This window comes from Somniosus microcephalus, chromosome 34 (genome assembly GCF_052327205.1).
Source record: "Somniosus microcephalus isolate GS21.2 chromosome 34, FLI_Smic_1.0, whole genome shotgun sequence".
Classification (NCBI taxonomy): domain Eukaryota; kingdom Metazoa; phylum Chordata; class Chondrichthyes; order Squaliformes; family Somniosidae; genus Somniosus; species Somniosus microcephalus.
The window spans coordinates 1,318,395-1,333,888 of NC_141020.1; the positions used below are offsets into that span (position 1 = coordinate 1,318,395).

The window sequence follows — 15,494 nt, forward strand, 5'->3', positions numbered from 1 at the left end:
ACCTGACAAAGGAGCAGCGCTCCGAAAGCTTGTGATTTCAAATAAAGCTGTTGGACTATAACCTGGTGTTGTGTGACTTCCTTCAAAATAATGTCATGGGATCTTTTATATCCACCCGAGAGAGCAAACTGGGCCTTGGTTTTAACGTCTCATCCGAAAGGCAGCATTTCATAAATTTACTGTTAATTTAGCTTCAGGATTTTCTCAAAGTGTTCGTTTCCACGTTGCTTCAAATTGCATGAGCAGGACCTCACTGGGTTGCACTGGTGAATGGGTCCCGGGGAGTCCAGGAGGAAGTATGCTGGGTCTGGCCTTTCTGATCTCTAGCCTCACCTTTGCCAGTAGAGCTGAACTCTGGGGCAGGATGGGAAGGTGTAGGGAATTGCCCTCCTCTACTAGTTGGAAGGACCATAACTAGAAGAGAAAGTTGAAGCTCTGACCATTGAGAAACATTTGTTCATAGGATCAACCATTGCAAAGATGCAAGTCTCGTACATGCTCAGTGGCTTCACTTTAACCGCACGCTGCTGTATAAACAGGTGATTTTGGAAGGACAGCGACTCTATCGGACTGAAAAACCCTTCACAAATAGAACGACCTCTACCAGGCAAATAGGGAATGAAATAGGCAGCCTCATCATCAAAACCCCTTTTAAAGAGCTGGTCTGACAGCCAGGAGCCATTGAGAAAGGGAGAAGGAGGTTGTGTTTGACCCTGGAAAGACCAGGAGACAAAAATCAAAATCACCTCCAGTGAATCAGCACATGACAGATACACAAGATTCCCCACCTTTTAAAATCAAATCTTCTCGGAATGTGCCCGCTACAGACAGGGGGAGTTTGCCCTCTGACTTCACTGGGCTGGGACACGTGTGCTCCTTGATTCATATGCATGAGGCGCTCAGTCACTCCCACTGTGCGCTGCCTGTGTGATTTGCTGCAGATTAAAACCCCTTTCCTCCAACCTTTCCGACCAGGCAAGCTTGATCTTTTCTTTATTTCTATGTGTGTGTGTGTGTGTGTGTGTGTGGAGCTATCGGATGGTTTCACAGTTGGCTAACAGTAATTGCCAGAACGTGAGGGAGAGGGAGAACTGCTTTCACCGATCTGTCTTTGCATTGCACCGTCCCACTTGGGCACGAGGTGGAGAAAAGCACTGGTCAACTCGGAACTGAAGTAGCCAGGATTTATTTAAGGGGAGACGATCACCGAGGGGAGACCTGCTGTGCCAGATGTTGCTGCAGCTGTGGGATCTGAGGGCTTGCGACCTGGTCTGTGAAACGCACCCATCTGGGTAGCCACCAATCTCGGCAAGTGTATTCTGCGCACATCAGGAGCGCTCTGTGCACTGGCAGCAGTGAGAGACTGTGGAGCCTGTCTGATACACACAGTGCTGGCCTCTGGGCTGTGCCGAGGATCTAGTCCTGGGGGCAGAGGGAATGAGGATGCGCCTCTATTCGCTCCAACTCACTGCAGCCTTCCTGAGCGAGAGACTTGTCCTGGTCGCTCCCCAGGCGGCTGACCCAGCCTGTTCCTGCTAGAGTTGTGTATTGTTAAGGATCCGAATCCCAATCCTGGGGCTTCCTTGTGTTTGGAGCCCATTCCCAGGAGCCAGTGCCTCACACTGGAGGTGCTGCTGGAGCGAGTGGCTGAGAGCGGGTCTGTGGCGCTGCCCTTGGTGCTGAAAGCCGCGATGTTGGGAAGTCAGACCGAGGAACCACATCTTTCTCTCTACTGAGGATGGGATTCTTTACAGATGCACAGAGAGATCACTTCCCTCCTAGGTCTGAGTGATTTTTATTTTTCCATTTTCTTTTTCTCTGCTATGATCAAAGACTGTGGGTCTGGTGAGCTCTCCAGCACCAGCTGAAGTGGAGAGAGAGAGGAGAAAGGAGTGGGAACGGAGAGAGGTGCAAAGATTAATCGGAGCTGGTGCAGGACTGCCGCCTCCGTTCGCTGAAAGCTCCGCTGAACGAATCCAATTAATGTTTCTTTGCAAAGGTAAAAACAAACTACAAATTGTCCTCTTTCTCCGTCAAGTATCAGCGCTTGCTTAAGTCTAAGAAATGATGAGAGAATTCCAGCTCGGAGATTGCGAGTGTAGCCCTTCATTACAAGTCTGTCATTCCTTCCAGAGGCTTCAGCTCTTTGCACAGCCTTTTAAAATGTAGCAACTTGTCAAATAATATTGAGATATTAGAGAACATTAATAATCAATAATAAAGCACTTTCTGTAGTGCGAGTCTCACTGGTATTTGAGCCCTGTCAGGTTTCTTAATTTAGATTAAGAGCCGCATTCAGATATTTCCAAGCCCCCTTCCCACTAAGTTGTCATTAAGTATTGAAATATTTATTTATATATAAAATAAATCGGAGGGAAGGCTACAGATTAACCCATGGCAAACTGCAGTTGGATTGAAATATAATACAAAGGAATTAATATGCGGTTTATTGTGAATATATATTTTTTTAAATGTTGAATTTATGGCGAATTAACATCTTTTTATGACCGAATGTGTTTTTTTAATGATGTAATGTTATATTTTATATATATTTTATTTTTCCTGTATTTCTCACCCACCATGAATGGCTGTGAGGGAAGGATTGGAATTACAGGTGGAAAAGGTCACTCAATTTTAGCACAGCTGCGAATTTCTATTTGGAATTAAATGAACACTTCCAGTAATCTAGACTTTCTCACTATGCTATTTCCACACTGGATTTAGATTGAGCTATAGACTGTAGGATTGAGAGAGAGACAGACCGAGCCAAGTCAAATTTGGGTCATCATCTTCATCAGCTTTTTTGCAATCCCTCCTCTTACCTAAATAATAGGCAGTATTGTACGTGTGTACATGTGTGTGTACATGTGTGTGTACATATGTATACATGTGTGTGTTTTGCTATAATATTATTATAATAAACCTAAATGAAGGGCAAAGGTCCAATGAATTGGATCCACCAGGTGTGACAAAAGTAGAAGAAAATGAGGTAAGTGAAGAAACAATGATCAGGTGGGACAAAGCTTGGGGTTTAAAAGGCTGTGGATTGTTGGAGGAAAGGATGGCTGTGCACTGTGCTGTGCTTTCTGTAATATACAATTGCCAGTCTAATAAAATTATAGATCATTAGGGAGTGGAGCCAAGATGTTTGATACCCAGGAGAATTATTACTTTGCACTCACTGCAAGATGCTGGTTCTTCTTTGTAATATATATATTTATATACACAGATATACATGTTACAAAGTCTATGATTTATTTAATTTTAAAAATGTATTCACAAGGTCAGCATGCTGAACATGGCAAACGGTTTTATAGATGATTGTAACATAGGCGGTGATCTGTAACCTGCTATGTGTTGCCAGCAAATAACCAACATGTTATGTTCTAAAGCCTAGAAATTACTAATGGACATATTAGCAGGTGAACATTTAATATATTCATATGACGTCCTTTATCTGCACTATTTTCAAGCACCCATTTAAATACCAGAGAGTAATACCTTCCACTAGTATCACCAAGTCATGTCTAGGTTTATATCTCCTTGGCAAATATGATGTTTCTATTTTATAGAATTACAGCACAGCATGATAGCATCACATCCATTGTGCCTGTGCTGCCTCTCTGAAAGAACTCTCCACTTAGTGCCATTCCCCTGCTCATTCCCAGACCTTTTGAAATTATTTGTTTTCAAATATTTATCTAATTTCTCCCCTCCTGAATCAGACTGGGGAACAGCTCCCTGGGATCTCCAGCTCCTCAGCCAAGTGGCCAACCTTTCCATCTGAGCCTGCATGGTGAGTGTCGGCAGCATTAACCACTGTGGAGGCGTCAGAGCCTAGCCTGCTCTTGTCCACATGTGAATACTTCCCAGCACGAGTCACTGGGTCCTGATCAGAAACACAAAGCCTGGCTGATTTCCCCCTCTCCCAAGTCCAGGGACACTGAGGGGAATTGTTATACCCAATTGTTGCTCCAGAGATCAACTAAACCAGCATAGACTGGGAAACAAGCCTGGACCCCCTCATCATGCAGTGCCTTTATCCACTGAGCTATTGGAAGAGCTAGGCCATTCACAAAAACTATTTATTGCAGCAGGTATCAGAACAGATAGACACTTCACAGTCAAAAAGCTGGCCCTTATCTTTAACTCCAAGGTATAAACAGTACTGAGTGTAGCTATGGGTGGACACTACAAGATGGTTGCTGTAAGGCTCCCTGGCCGAGTAACCCATTTATAAACTGAAACCAGCTTCTTCATCAATGTGTGCCATTCCCTGACTAAAGCAGCCCACCTCCCTCTCAAATACCAACCCCCAAAAGCTCTGTGTGCATCGGACACAGCCCAGCTCACAGGGTCTCATATACTTTATGCACTTGAGTTACTCTTGAGCTGGGCAATGACCATGTGATGGTTGGGTGCACTAAACCTATCTCAGGTGAAGGCAATGTGCAACTGAATCATGCAAGTTGAAAACGCCTGGTCTGTGCTGCATTAGCTGGTTTCAGCCGGTTGAGGTAATAAAAATGCAAACCAAGCAGTGGGTTCATTTCTAAAGGAATAGAATTGAAAAGCAGGGAAATCATGTTAAACTTGTATAGAACCTTGCTTAGACCACACTTGGAGCACTGGGCACAGTTCTGGTCTCCATATTATAAAAAGGATAGAGAGGCACTGGAGAAGGTGCAACAGAGATTTACTGTAATGATACCAGAACTGAGAGGTTCTACTTATCAGGAAAGACTGAACAGGCCGGGGCTCTTTTCTCCAGAGAAGAGAAGGCTGAGAGGTGACCTGATCGAGGTCTTTAAAATTCTGAAGGAGTTTGATGGGGTAGATATAGATGTTTCCACTTGTGGGGGAGACCAGAACTAGGGGCCATAATTATAAGATAGTCACTAATAAATCTAATAAGGAATTCAGGAAAAACTTCTTTACCCAGAGAGTGGTGAGAATATGGAACTCGCTTCCACAGGGAGTGGTTGAGGTAAATAGCAGAGATACATTTAAGGGAAATCTAGGTAAGTACATGAGCTAGAAAATAATAGGATATGCTGATAGGGTGCAAGGAAGTAAAGTGGGAGGAGGCTTGTGTGGCGCATAAACACCGGCATGGACTGGTTGGGCCGAATGACCTCTTTCTGTGCTGTGCATTCTATGTGTTAGGCATGCTACAATTAGCCTCAGTGCCTCTGGGTTATGGAGAGGAAAATTAGCCAGGGTTTGACTTTTGACATTTATTCAGTGACACCTTCTGGAACATGTCTATGTATGCTGGATAAGGACTAAATCAAGCATGACTGTGAGGGCCTCTATCTGTGCTGTATAACTCTATGACTCTATGACCTGAAGGATGGTCACCTGGGTGAGGCACCAGAGAGTAGCTGGCGTTCCAGATATCAGAGCTTTAAGGAGATGGGAGGAAATTAGCCATAAAAAAAACTACAACAGATTTAGAGAAACTCATTATTTTTAATCCAAACTACAAGCCAATTCCCTAACAGTACTGACAGCAATTCTGTGGCAAATATTCTTGTGCTCACATTCTCTGTAAAATGGACGAGGAACTCCATCTAGAGCCAGGAAAATGCCACATCTAACATACAATTAGAGTAGGAAGAACGGTTAAATGTCTTTGGTGCTGTGCAGTTTTTGCCTTGATGTTTGGCAGTGAAGCACTAGGTTATAATGTAGTCTTTTAATATTCAATCAGTATTTCCATTAAAAGATGGTAATTTTATACCCATTTCATGTTTGGAAAATGCAATGTTTTCTGCTCCAAGTCAGCTGACAGTTTCAATTCAGGTGAAACTGATGCAAATTAGTCTAAAGGGAAGATGTGAAGCATCTTTGACAAAACAGTCCTCCCATATCTCGAGGACTTACTGCATTTTACAGGGAAAGTGACCTGGATTTTAAAAATGTCACTGACAGGAAAATGAGAGTCAAAATCAGAGAAAAACAAAACTGTCGAGAACATACAGGAGAAAATGTTTCCACAGGAAGAAGTAGATTATGGACTGAAGTTTAAATATTATCTGTTAAATATTTTTCTCAATTAATTTTTATTCTTTGAGAAATGTCACTAGACATGAACTAATTCTGTGTGCATGAATGTCAAGCCTTGGAAGCATTTTACTTTCCAAACAGTAATATTGTTTCCACATATGAATTTAGAAAAATATGGAATCATGGAAATTTCAGCACAGAAAGTGGCCATTCAGCCCATCATGCCTGTGCTGCTGGGAATGCTACATCTGAGGTCTCTACGTTAATCCCATCTTCCTCTCTTTTCCGGTGCCCTTTAATATTTTGCTTCATGAGTTTCTATTATTCCCTCTGAAACACCATGATTGACTCGGCTTCAGCAGCCCCCTGTGGTAATGGTTTCCATATCCTAACAATCTTTTATGTGAAAGAATTCCTGTATTATATGAAAAGCAAGGACATTTTCCCAATGTCCAGGCCAACATTTATCTGTAAACCAACACCAACAAAAACAGATCAGTCATTTCATTGATGTTTGAGGGATCTTGCTGTGCGCAAGTTGGCTGCCATGTTTGCCCACAGAACAGTAGTGACTACACTTCATAATTAATTCATTGGCTGTGAAGTGCTTTGGGACATCCTGAGGATGTGAAAGGCGCTATGTAAATGCAAGTTCTTTCTTTCTTCGATCCTTTATGTGAACACTAAACTATACAAGAAAAGCAATTGAAAATACAGAGCATCGAACCAATCTGTGATGCACATAAAAAGAAGGATCTGGATGTGAGAAGACTGACGGGATCAGCATCGAATCAAATTCCAAACAAAGGCCCTTTTTGTTTTTTGTCGTACAAACACGAGAGGGAGAGACAGAGATCTAAAATAGCTCACATTCCTCATCCATATTAACCTGTGGCTACAGGCAGGGATATCAATCTGAGAAAATGGAATACTTTTAAACCCACCATTCTGGGCTGGATTTGAATCCAGATCTCCGAGGTGAAAGGTCAGTATCTAACCCATTGCGTCATCCAGTCCAAGTAAGTCTTTGGCGCAGTGGTTCCATTCTTGCCTCTGGGTCAGAAGGTCCCAGGTTCAAACCCTCTCCAGACCATCCCGGTGAGTGGAAACTCGAGCTCCGGCTTAGAATTACAGGTTGACATCCAGCAGGATACTCTCATCCAATGGGTCTGGGTGAACCTCCCCCCCGCATCGTATGGATTGTGGGAGCCCATAAAACCTTCCCCCTGTATAGGACTAAAGCCCTATTGGCTGGTATAAAGATGGTCATGGCCATTGGCCTGTCAGACTGTTAATCCGCCCATGAATGCTTCACATCGCTCTCCCGGGGAAAAATGTGAAGATACAACATCAAATCCTCAAGTAATTGATCCCTTATTGATGCATTTTTAGATCCTTCCACTAGATTGGCAGATTTTCCTACTCTCAGTGGACTGTTCCACTGATGTAGTCATTAGTTGAATCTCAGCCAGTGCTTCGAAGCATCCATCAACCAATGTCAAACAGTGGAAACTGTTCATTTAAGAAATGGGCTACTGTGCAAGGTCATTACATCACCAACCACTGTTCATGCTCCTAGTTCACACACTGTTCTGCATCTGCCACTAAATCTGGCATAGAACCTTCCAAAGTGAAAGGAAAGACCTATCAGAGATGTTGGCATGGTGGAGGAGCCACCGTTCAGGTAAACTGAGTCCCCATCTGCCTATTCTGGAGAGTTAGGTGGACCCATACACGGTTCGGTTAAAATCATAAGAAATAGGAGCAGGAGTCGGCCATTCGGCCCCTCGAGCCTGCTCCGCCATTCGGCCCCTCGAGCCTGCTCCGCCATTCGGCCCCTCGAGCCTGCTCCGCCATTCGGCCCCTCGAGCCTGCTCCGCCATTCGGCCCCTCGAGCCTGCTCCGCCATTCGGCCCCTCGAGCCTGCTCCACCGCACGGCCCCTCGAGCCTGCTCTGCCATTCAATAAGATCACGGCTGATCATCGACCTCAACTCCACTTTCCCGCCCGATCTCCATATCCCTCGATTCCCCTAGAGTCCAAAAATCTATCGATCTCAGCCTTGAATATACTCAACGACTCAGCATTCACAGCCCTCTGGGGCAGAGAATTCCAAAGATTCACAACCCTCTGAGTGAAGAAATTCCTCCTTATCTCAGTCTTATGGCCTACCCCTTATCCTGAGAATATGCCCCCTAGTTCTAGACACACCAGCCACGGGAAACAACCTCTCAGAATCTAACCCTATCAATCCCCTTCAGAATCTTTTATGTTTCAATGTGATCACCTCTCATTCTTCTAAACTCCAGAATCTCTCATCATAGGACAGCCCTCTCATCCCAGGGATCAATCTAGTGAACCTTTGTTGCACCGCCTCCAAGGCAAGTATATCTTTTCTTAGATAAGGAGACCAAAACTGTGCACAGTACTCCAGGTGTGGTCTCACCAAGGCCCTGTACAGGCAGAGTGTCCTGGCCAACATTCCTCCCTCAACCAAGATCACCATGAACTGATCAACTGTTCATTTATCTCATTGCTGTATGAGGGATCTTGCTATGTGCAAGATGGCTACTGGATTTGCCTATGTAACAAATAGTCATAGCGCTTCAAAGTAATTTGTTATAATTAATGTTTTGTGATGTTTCTGAGACATAGGTGTTCTAAGATCTTCTGCCCTCGCCTCAGCCCATCTGCTGGTGAAACCCTCAGTCATGTCTTCATTACCCCCAGACTCAGCTATTCCAATTCTCCTGGATGGGCTCCCATCTTTCACACTCTATGTTATCCTGCACCAAGTCACGCTCACCCATTACCCCTGTCCTTGTTGACCTACATCAGCTCCTGGTCTCCGAATCTCCAATTAAAAATATCATCCTAGTGTTTAAATCCCTTCATGGCCTTGCTCCAGTCCAATGCCCCCTCCCCAAACTCTCTGTTTCTTTGACGGCCTCCTGCAGACCTCCCTTTACCTCACTATTGGGTGGCTGTAGCTTCAGCTCCCTAAGCTCTAGAATTCCCTTCCGAAACCTCTCCACCTCCCTCTCCTCCTTTTAAGACCATCCTTAAAATCCACCTCTTTAACAGAGTTTTTAGTTACCTCTCCTAACATCGCCTCTTTGGTAAGACATCCATTTTTTGGGTTTCAGCTCTGAGAAGTGCCTTGGGACATTTTTTACATTAAAGGCGCTATATAAATGCAAGTTTTTGGTGCATGTAACCAACAGAGCATGGTGGGAACTACAGGAGTCAACTCAAAGAGCAAAACAGGTTAACATTTCAGCTGCGATCTTCCATTGCTTCACTTTCAGACGCTGACAGACCTGTTCTGAATTCTCAATATTTCCTGTTCGTATCTTTGATTTTAACACTCGTGGGTTTTCCTGTTGCCCTCTCAGGACACCTCTCCGAGCTACAGCAGGAACATTGCACAGCAGGTCAGGCAGCACCTGAGAGAAGCCTGCTAAAGTTTGGCAGATGCGGCTCTGACGGTTTTCACCCAAAATGTTCTGACGCTGACCTGAGCTGACTCTTTGCTTCTCTTTGTTCACCCAACATGCACCCACTGTCCATCCTGAATCACTGACTAGCCATCAGGAGTGTGAACCCTGGGCAATCTTCTCCTCACTGACCCAGGGCACTGAAGCCAATTATAGCAACCCCAAACTCCTGGCTGGCATCGGCAAACTCAATAGAGACAGGGGATTGAATTTGGGATACCCCAGGCCCTTCTGAACCAGATACTGACAGGATAAACCCACTGAGCCATTGGGAAGCTCAGCAAGATTATTTCCTGATGATATTTAATGCAGGATATTAAAATTCATATGGAGTTTATTATGTAGATTAATAGTTGAGAATAAGGTCATTGTAGGAGATTATCCTGGAGCATTCCTTTTATGTACATGCTGAGGGAGGGGTGGTAGTTTAGACATTAGATTATCCATTTAATACTTTCACTTAGTCTAACACCTCACTGCTCATTCATTTTTAATTTTTTTGCTTTGCATAATTGTCATTTGAAATAATATGTCCTGGAATCAAAACATGTAATCTTTGATTAATATTAAATAATGTTATTATTTTGTACAATTTTCTATCTTGTTTATTGAGCATTTATGTTGCGATCTGCTTCCGGATAGAATGTTGTTGGGTATTAATGCATTTATCAGAAATTCCTCTCTCTGCTGTTTTAGCTAAAGCTTTTAAAATAAATGGGTTAATGGCTTTGCCAAAATAGTGGGATCTCAGGTGGATGCAGTAAGTGTCTCTCCACAATTACAGGACTGCAGAATGTTATAAATACAGGTGGAGTAGAGTCCTCGGCTAATACAGTTCAGCTCACTGATTGAAGAGAGCACTAAGTTCATAAAATAATTCATAACCACATTTAAATACTACCGCTAAGTGCTTTGCAGCATAATTTGTTTTTTGGAGTGATTACAGGCAAACCCAGCATGCACTTTGCACACAGCATGATCCCACAAATAGCAGCAATGAGTTTTTCTGCTTTTGTTGATGATGGGAGGGAGGAATGTTGGCTAAGACACTGGGGAATCTCCTTGCTCCTTTTTTAATGTTCACCTGAACCATTGGAACCAGCAGACAGAGCTTCTGTTTTATTCCTCACTCTGAGCACGGCATCTTTGACATTGTGGCCCCACCCTCAGTACTGCCCCTCCGACAGTGCGGCTCTCCCTCAGTACTGCCCCTCCGACAGTGCGGCTCTCCCTCAGTACTGCCCCTCCGACAGTGCGGCGCTCCCTCAGTACAGCCCCTCCGACAGTGCAGCGTTCCCTCAGTACTGCCCCCCCGACAGTGCGGCGCTCCCTCAGTACTGTCCCTCCAACAGTGCGGCGCTCCCTCAGTACAGCCCCTCCGACGGTGTGGCGCTCCCTCAGCACTGCCCCCCCCGACAGTGCGGCACTCCCTCAGTACTGCCCCTCCGACAGTGCAGTGCTCCCCCAGTACTGCCCCTCCGACAGTGCGGCGCTCCCTCAGTACAGCCTCTACAACAGTGCAGCGCTCCCTCAGTACTGCCCCTCCGACAGAGCGGCCCTCCCTCAGTACTGCCCCTCTGACAGAGCGGCCCTCCCTCAGTACTGTCCCTCCGACAGTGCAGCGCTCCCTCAGTACCGCCCCTCCGACAATGCAGCGCTCCCTCGGCACCGCCCCTCCGACAGTGCAGCGCTCCCTCAGTATCGCCCCTCCGACAGTGCAGCGCTCCCTCAGTACTGCCCCTCTGACAGAGCGGCCCTCCCTCAGTAATGTCCCTCTGACAGAGCGGCGCTCCCTCAGTACTGCCCCTGCAACAGTGCTGCGCTCCCTCAATACTGCGGTGCTCCCTCAGTACTGCACTGGAGTGTCAGCCTAGATTTTTGTGCTCAAGTTTGTGGAATGGGACTTGAATCCACGACTTTCTGGCTCAGAGGCTAGAGTGCTACCCAGTGCGCCACGGCTGACCTTCGCCACAAGTTGAAAAAGTATTTATTGATGGACTTTTGAGAAATGTCGGATCTACCCACATTCCCAGATACAGGAAGATAAAAAAGGCGTCAACCTGGAATGTGATCAGGAGCTAAGGAGCATTCGCTTCTTGCTCGACTGGGCTGTGAAAGACTCAGATTGGGCCATAACCGAACCTGTGAGAGCCCCGGTGCAGACAAGACACTTGAAATCTCCTTGATTCTGATCCCCACAGGGGTGCAATCAAATGACCCTGAACCCAAAGGCATTCCCAGCTTGATCGAAACTGAACTATCAACTTAAGTGTGTCGTTGGACTCCTGTCTAAATACCAAACAACCTCACAAAATGGGTGCGGGTATTTTCTGAATAATATAAATAAAATAGAAAACATTTCTAAATCTTTTGGCCTAGAAATTGAGTTTGCGCTGCGCCAGGGCTTTAGCGCCGGAAGTTCGCGCTGGCGCTAAAGCCCTTTGCGCGCGCCAAAAATTCAGTAGCGCCGCGCCCAAACGGCTGCCGGCGCTACTGAAGGGTTTTACCGCCTGAAAACTGGCGCAACGCGCCGCATTGCGGCGCTATTCCGGCGCTGCGGCGCCCGCTGCGGTGCGGCAGGCTCGGGAAGTGCAGGCCTCCTCCTTCCGTTAAGGAGGAGCTGCCTGCACCCGGCCGCGGCCCGCGCAAATCTCATCAAAAATGAGCCCGGCACCTCGGACAAGTGCCGGGCTTGCATCTGTTCCGGGGGGGGGGGGGGGAGAAGTCCGGGGAGGGAGCTGCGGGCAGGCAGCCGGCGGGAAAGCGGCCGGCCGCCGCGCCTCCTTAAAACACCGGCGCAGACTCCGGCAACACTCGTTTGCCGGAGTCTTAGTTGCGGCTGCCACTGGCGAGGCGGCCGCAACTGAATTTCGGCTTGGGGCCGGGTTACCACGGCAACCGGGACGCTGCGCACACCGATGATGTCATCGGTGCCGGCGCAGCGCTACCGGTCTACCGCCACGGAAGGGCGCCAGGCAATTTAGGAACCGGCGCCAATTGCAGCGCTAGGCCCTCTAGCGCCGCAAAATCGGTGCTAAGGGCACTGAATTTCTAGGCCTTTATTTTATAAAAAAAGGTCAAATTTGTCCCTCACGGATTGGGCCGCCCAGTTTAGCTTCCCGAGTGGTCTGGTGACATTAATGAGGTGGAGTCTGGAGTGACTATTGATTGAAAGGAAGGTGGACTGGGAGTCAATGTGGAGTCTCCTGGTCCCAGGAATAATCCCTGTCGCTGGCTGGATGTGTGGAGTAATGGCGAATTGTCTGAATTAGGAGGTGACATCAGCAGAGGGGCCTTAATCTCACGAGGCTCTCCACAAATCATTTCAAAAGATTTCAGATTCATTATTTTTGTAACATGCACCATCTTCCAACATAAAACGGAGGAGAGCTTTGAATCTTTGGAGCAGGATCCCAAGCTGGGATACGGTTCCAGTGACTCATGGCAGCCGCCAGCACTGCGCCCAAAGAGCCATCACTCACTTGTGTTATTCTCGACTGCAAGTGTCGAGCCTGTGGGGTGGTCATTTCAGCCCAGCCTGCTCCTGTTGTCCACCCACATGTGATTAGGAGACTATGGCTAACTCCAGCTCCCACTGACCCTGGAGAACAACGGAAAGAAGGGTTGGTGCGACATGATGGGGTGGGAGTGGAAGTTTTAGAGCAGGAAGGCCTGGATGTTACTTGCTGAAAACTGACTACCACCAAACTGTTGCTTGTTAATAAACACCATCCCTTTGACAGAGGACCACTGCCCCTTTAAGTGGAATTTGCCCCCTCCTGGTGTGTTTCACCTGACATCACTAGCAGACACGCAGCTGCCCAGCACGCATTTCCTTTACAATAAATAAATAATATGAACTCATTTAAGAATGGTTTGACTTTCACGGATGTTTTCTGTTTTCTCCGCGCCTGTTTCTGTTTTTTGCCTCTCGCTATTCTGATGCACACTTCATTCATTCATTCATTCACTGCCTTGTCAGTTATAGTTGACTCCTGGACTGTATACAGTTCCCTTCCGCCGATGGTCCCTTGGCTCTTGCTGATCTTGGAAGCACATTAAAATTGTGGCTATTTGGCGCTAAATGCAACCAGAAGCAACAAGGAACCACTTGTCCTCTCTCAGCTGCCAGGTGAAATATATTTGTGTGTTTTCTCAATTAGTTTCCTGGAAGATTCAAACCCACAGCACAAACCTCCCCACTCAGCTGGAGTATTGTGTCCAATTCTGGGCACCGCACTTTAGGAAGGATGTCAAGGCCTTGGAGAGGGTGCAGAGGAGATTTACTAGAATGGTACCAGGGATGAGGGAATTCAGTTATATGGAGAGACTGGAGAAGCTGGGATTTAATAGAGGCGTTGAAAATTATGAGGGGTTTTGATAGAGTAAATAAGGAGAAATAGTTTCTAGTGGCAGGAGGGCTGGCAACCAGAGGACCCAGATTTAAGATAATTGACAAAATATTCCAGGGGAGATGAGGAGAATTTTTTTTTTACACAGTGAGTTATGATCTGGAAAGGGTGATAGAAGCAGATTCAATAATAACCGTCAAAAGGGAAGTGGATCAATACTTGCCTTTATATCCATTGGCATAAAGTGAACATAATTTGCAGGGCTCTGGGGAAAGAGCTGGAGAGTGGGACTAATTGGATAGCGCTTTCAAAGAGCCAGCACACTCAATGGGCCGAATGGCCTCTTTCTGTGCTGCATGATTTAAGATTCAGCACAAATTGACACTAAATTGGCTCTTTTTTCCGCTCCCAGTGATAGGTGGCTTTCCACAGTCAGACATGGGAGTGAGCAGGTCCCAGACCGTCTGTCGCAGCTTGAGACTGTTCTAAATTAATTAGCATAGGAGGCTAGAGGTAGTGAGATGTGGATGGAGACCAGGGGAGAAAAGCGAGAGAGAAACAGAGAATGTGGAACAGTGTGTGGGGCAGAGAGAGTGAGTGCGATTGCTCAGAGATTGGTCTCCATAAGCCATTCTGTATTGGAGGCATTGCAGATATCCAATTACATGGATGACCAGCTGGTGGTACTGCTTTCCTGATTGCTGATCAGATGAATACACTTCTTTTAGGGAGTAGAAAGGGATTTCTGTGTTCGATTAAATATACCCCTTGATGTGGACAACATGCTCTCTCCATTAACCACGTACAATACCCTTTGCTTTGCTTCCATGTTTTGCAACAGGCTGAAGCATCTCTTTCAATCCATGCCCATTTAAAATTCTGCTTCTAAGCATTTGCAGAGCACGAATCTTCAAAGCTTCTAAACAGGTCAAGGATATAGCTGTGGAATATGACAAAATACATTGGAGGATTCTACTCTCACTGTCAGTATAATGAGCAATAGACTTCTGCAACTTAAAAGCATCTTCTGTATCAACGCGAGCTTAAAGCTGCACCGTCATCAAGAATTTAGGTTGCGGCGATAGAAAATCCTTAAAGGCCCAGGCTACCACTCACCATTGTACAGGCGGCAGGGCTGTGGCACCAGGGCAGCCCTTAGTTTTTGTGCTCGTCAAGGTGAAGGATGTTATTGCTAGGAATGCAACACTTACCCATTTCAGGCACCCAGTGTGCATAGCAAGCAATTCCAGGTCCAGAACAACATGGTTCGATGCAGAATAAAGCTTCTTCTATCATTCCCCAGCAATGCATCTGGGGCCAAAGAAAGGTTTTCCCCAGTGTGGCCTTTTCCAATTTGCCCCACTGGCCATTCTGCAGGCATTTTGAGTGAGCTTGCTGTAAGAGGCAGAATAGACTCAATAACCGCAGATTTTCTTTTGTCATACTGTTCAGGCCCACGAGCTTTCAGACAACATACCTCTTCCACCTCAAAGACCATCTGTAGTTCTCAATATGGAGGCCACGTAAATACTTGCCTCCTAAGGTTAATTGGTTACCACCTGATCTTGCCTTCGACCACATCCTGTTCTACTGTACCACCATAAATGGGATTACTTCCTTTGAAAATATAAATAAA

General features: G+C 46.1%; 1 protein-coding gene across 1 annotated transcript in view; it reads left to right on the plus strand.

Annotated features, from left to right (window-relative positions):
* Positions 1 to 928: 928 nt before the first annotated feature.
* The window catches only part of LOC147096637 (leucine-rich repeat and fibronectin type III domain-containing protein 1-like protein), a 152,381-nt gene continuing 137,815 nt past the window's right edge, over positions 929 to 15,494 (plus strand). The window contains exon 1 of the mRNA XM_085973182.1: positions 929 to 1,999. The gene's annotated coding sequence lies outside the window, so the exon portion shown is untranslated. The remainder of the gene's footprint in view (positions 2,000 to 15,494) is intronic.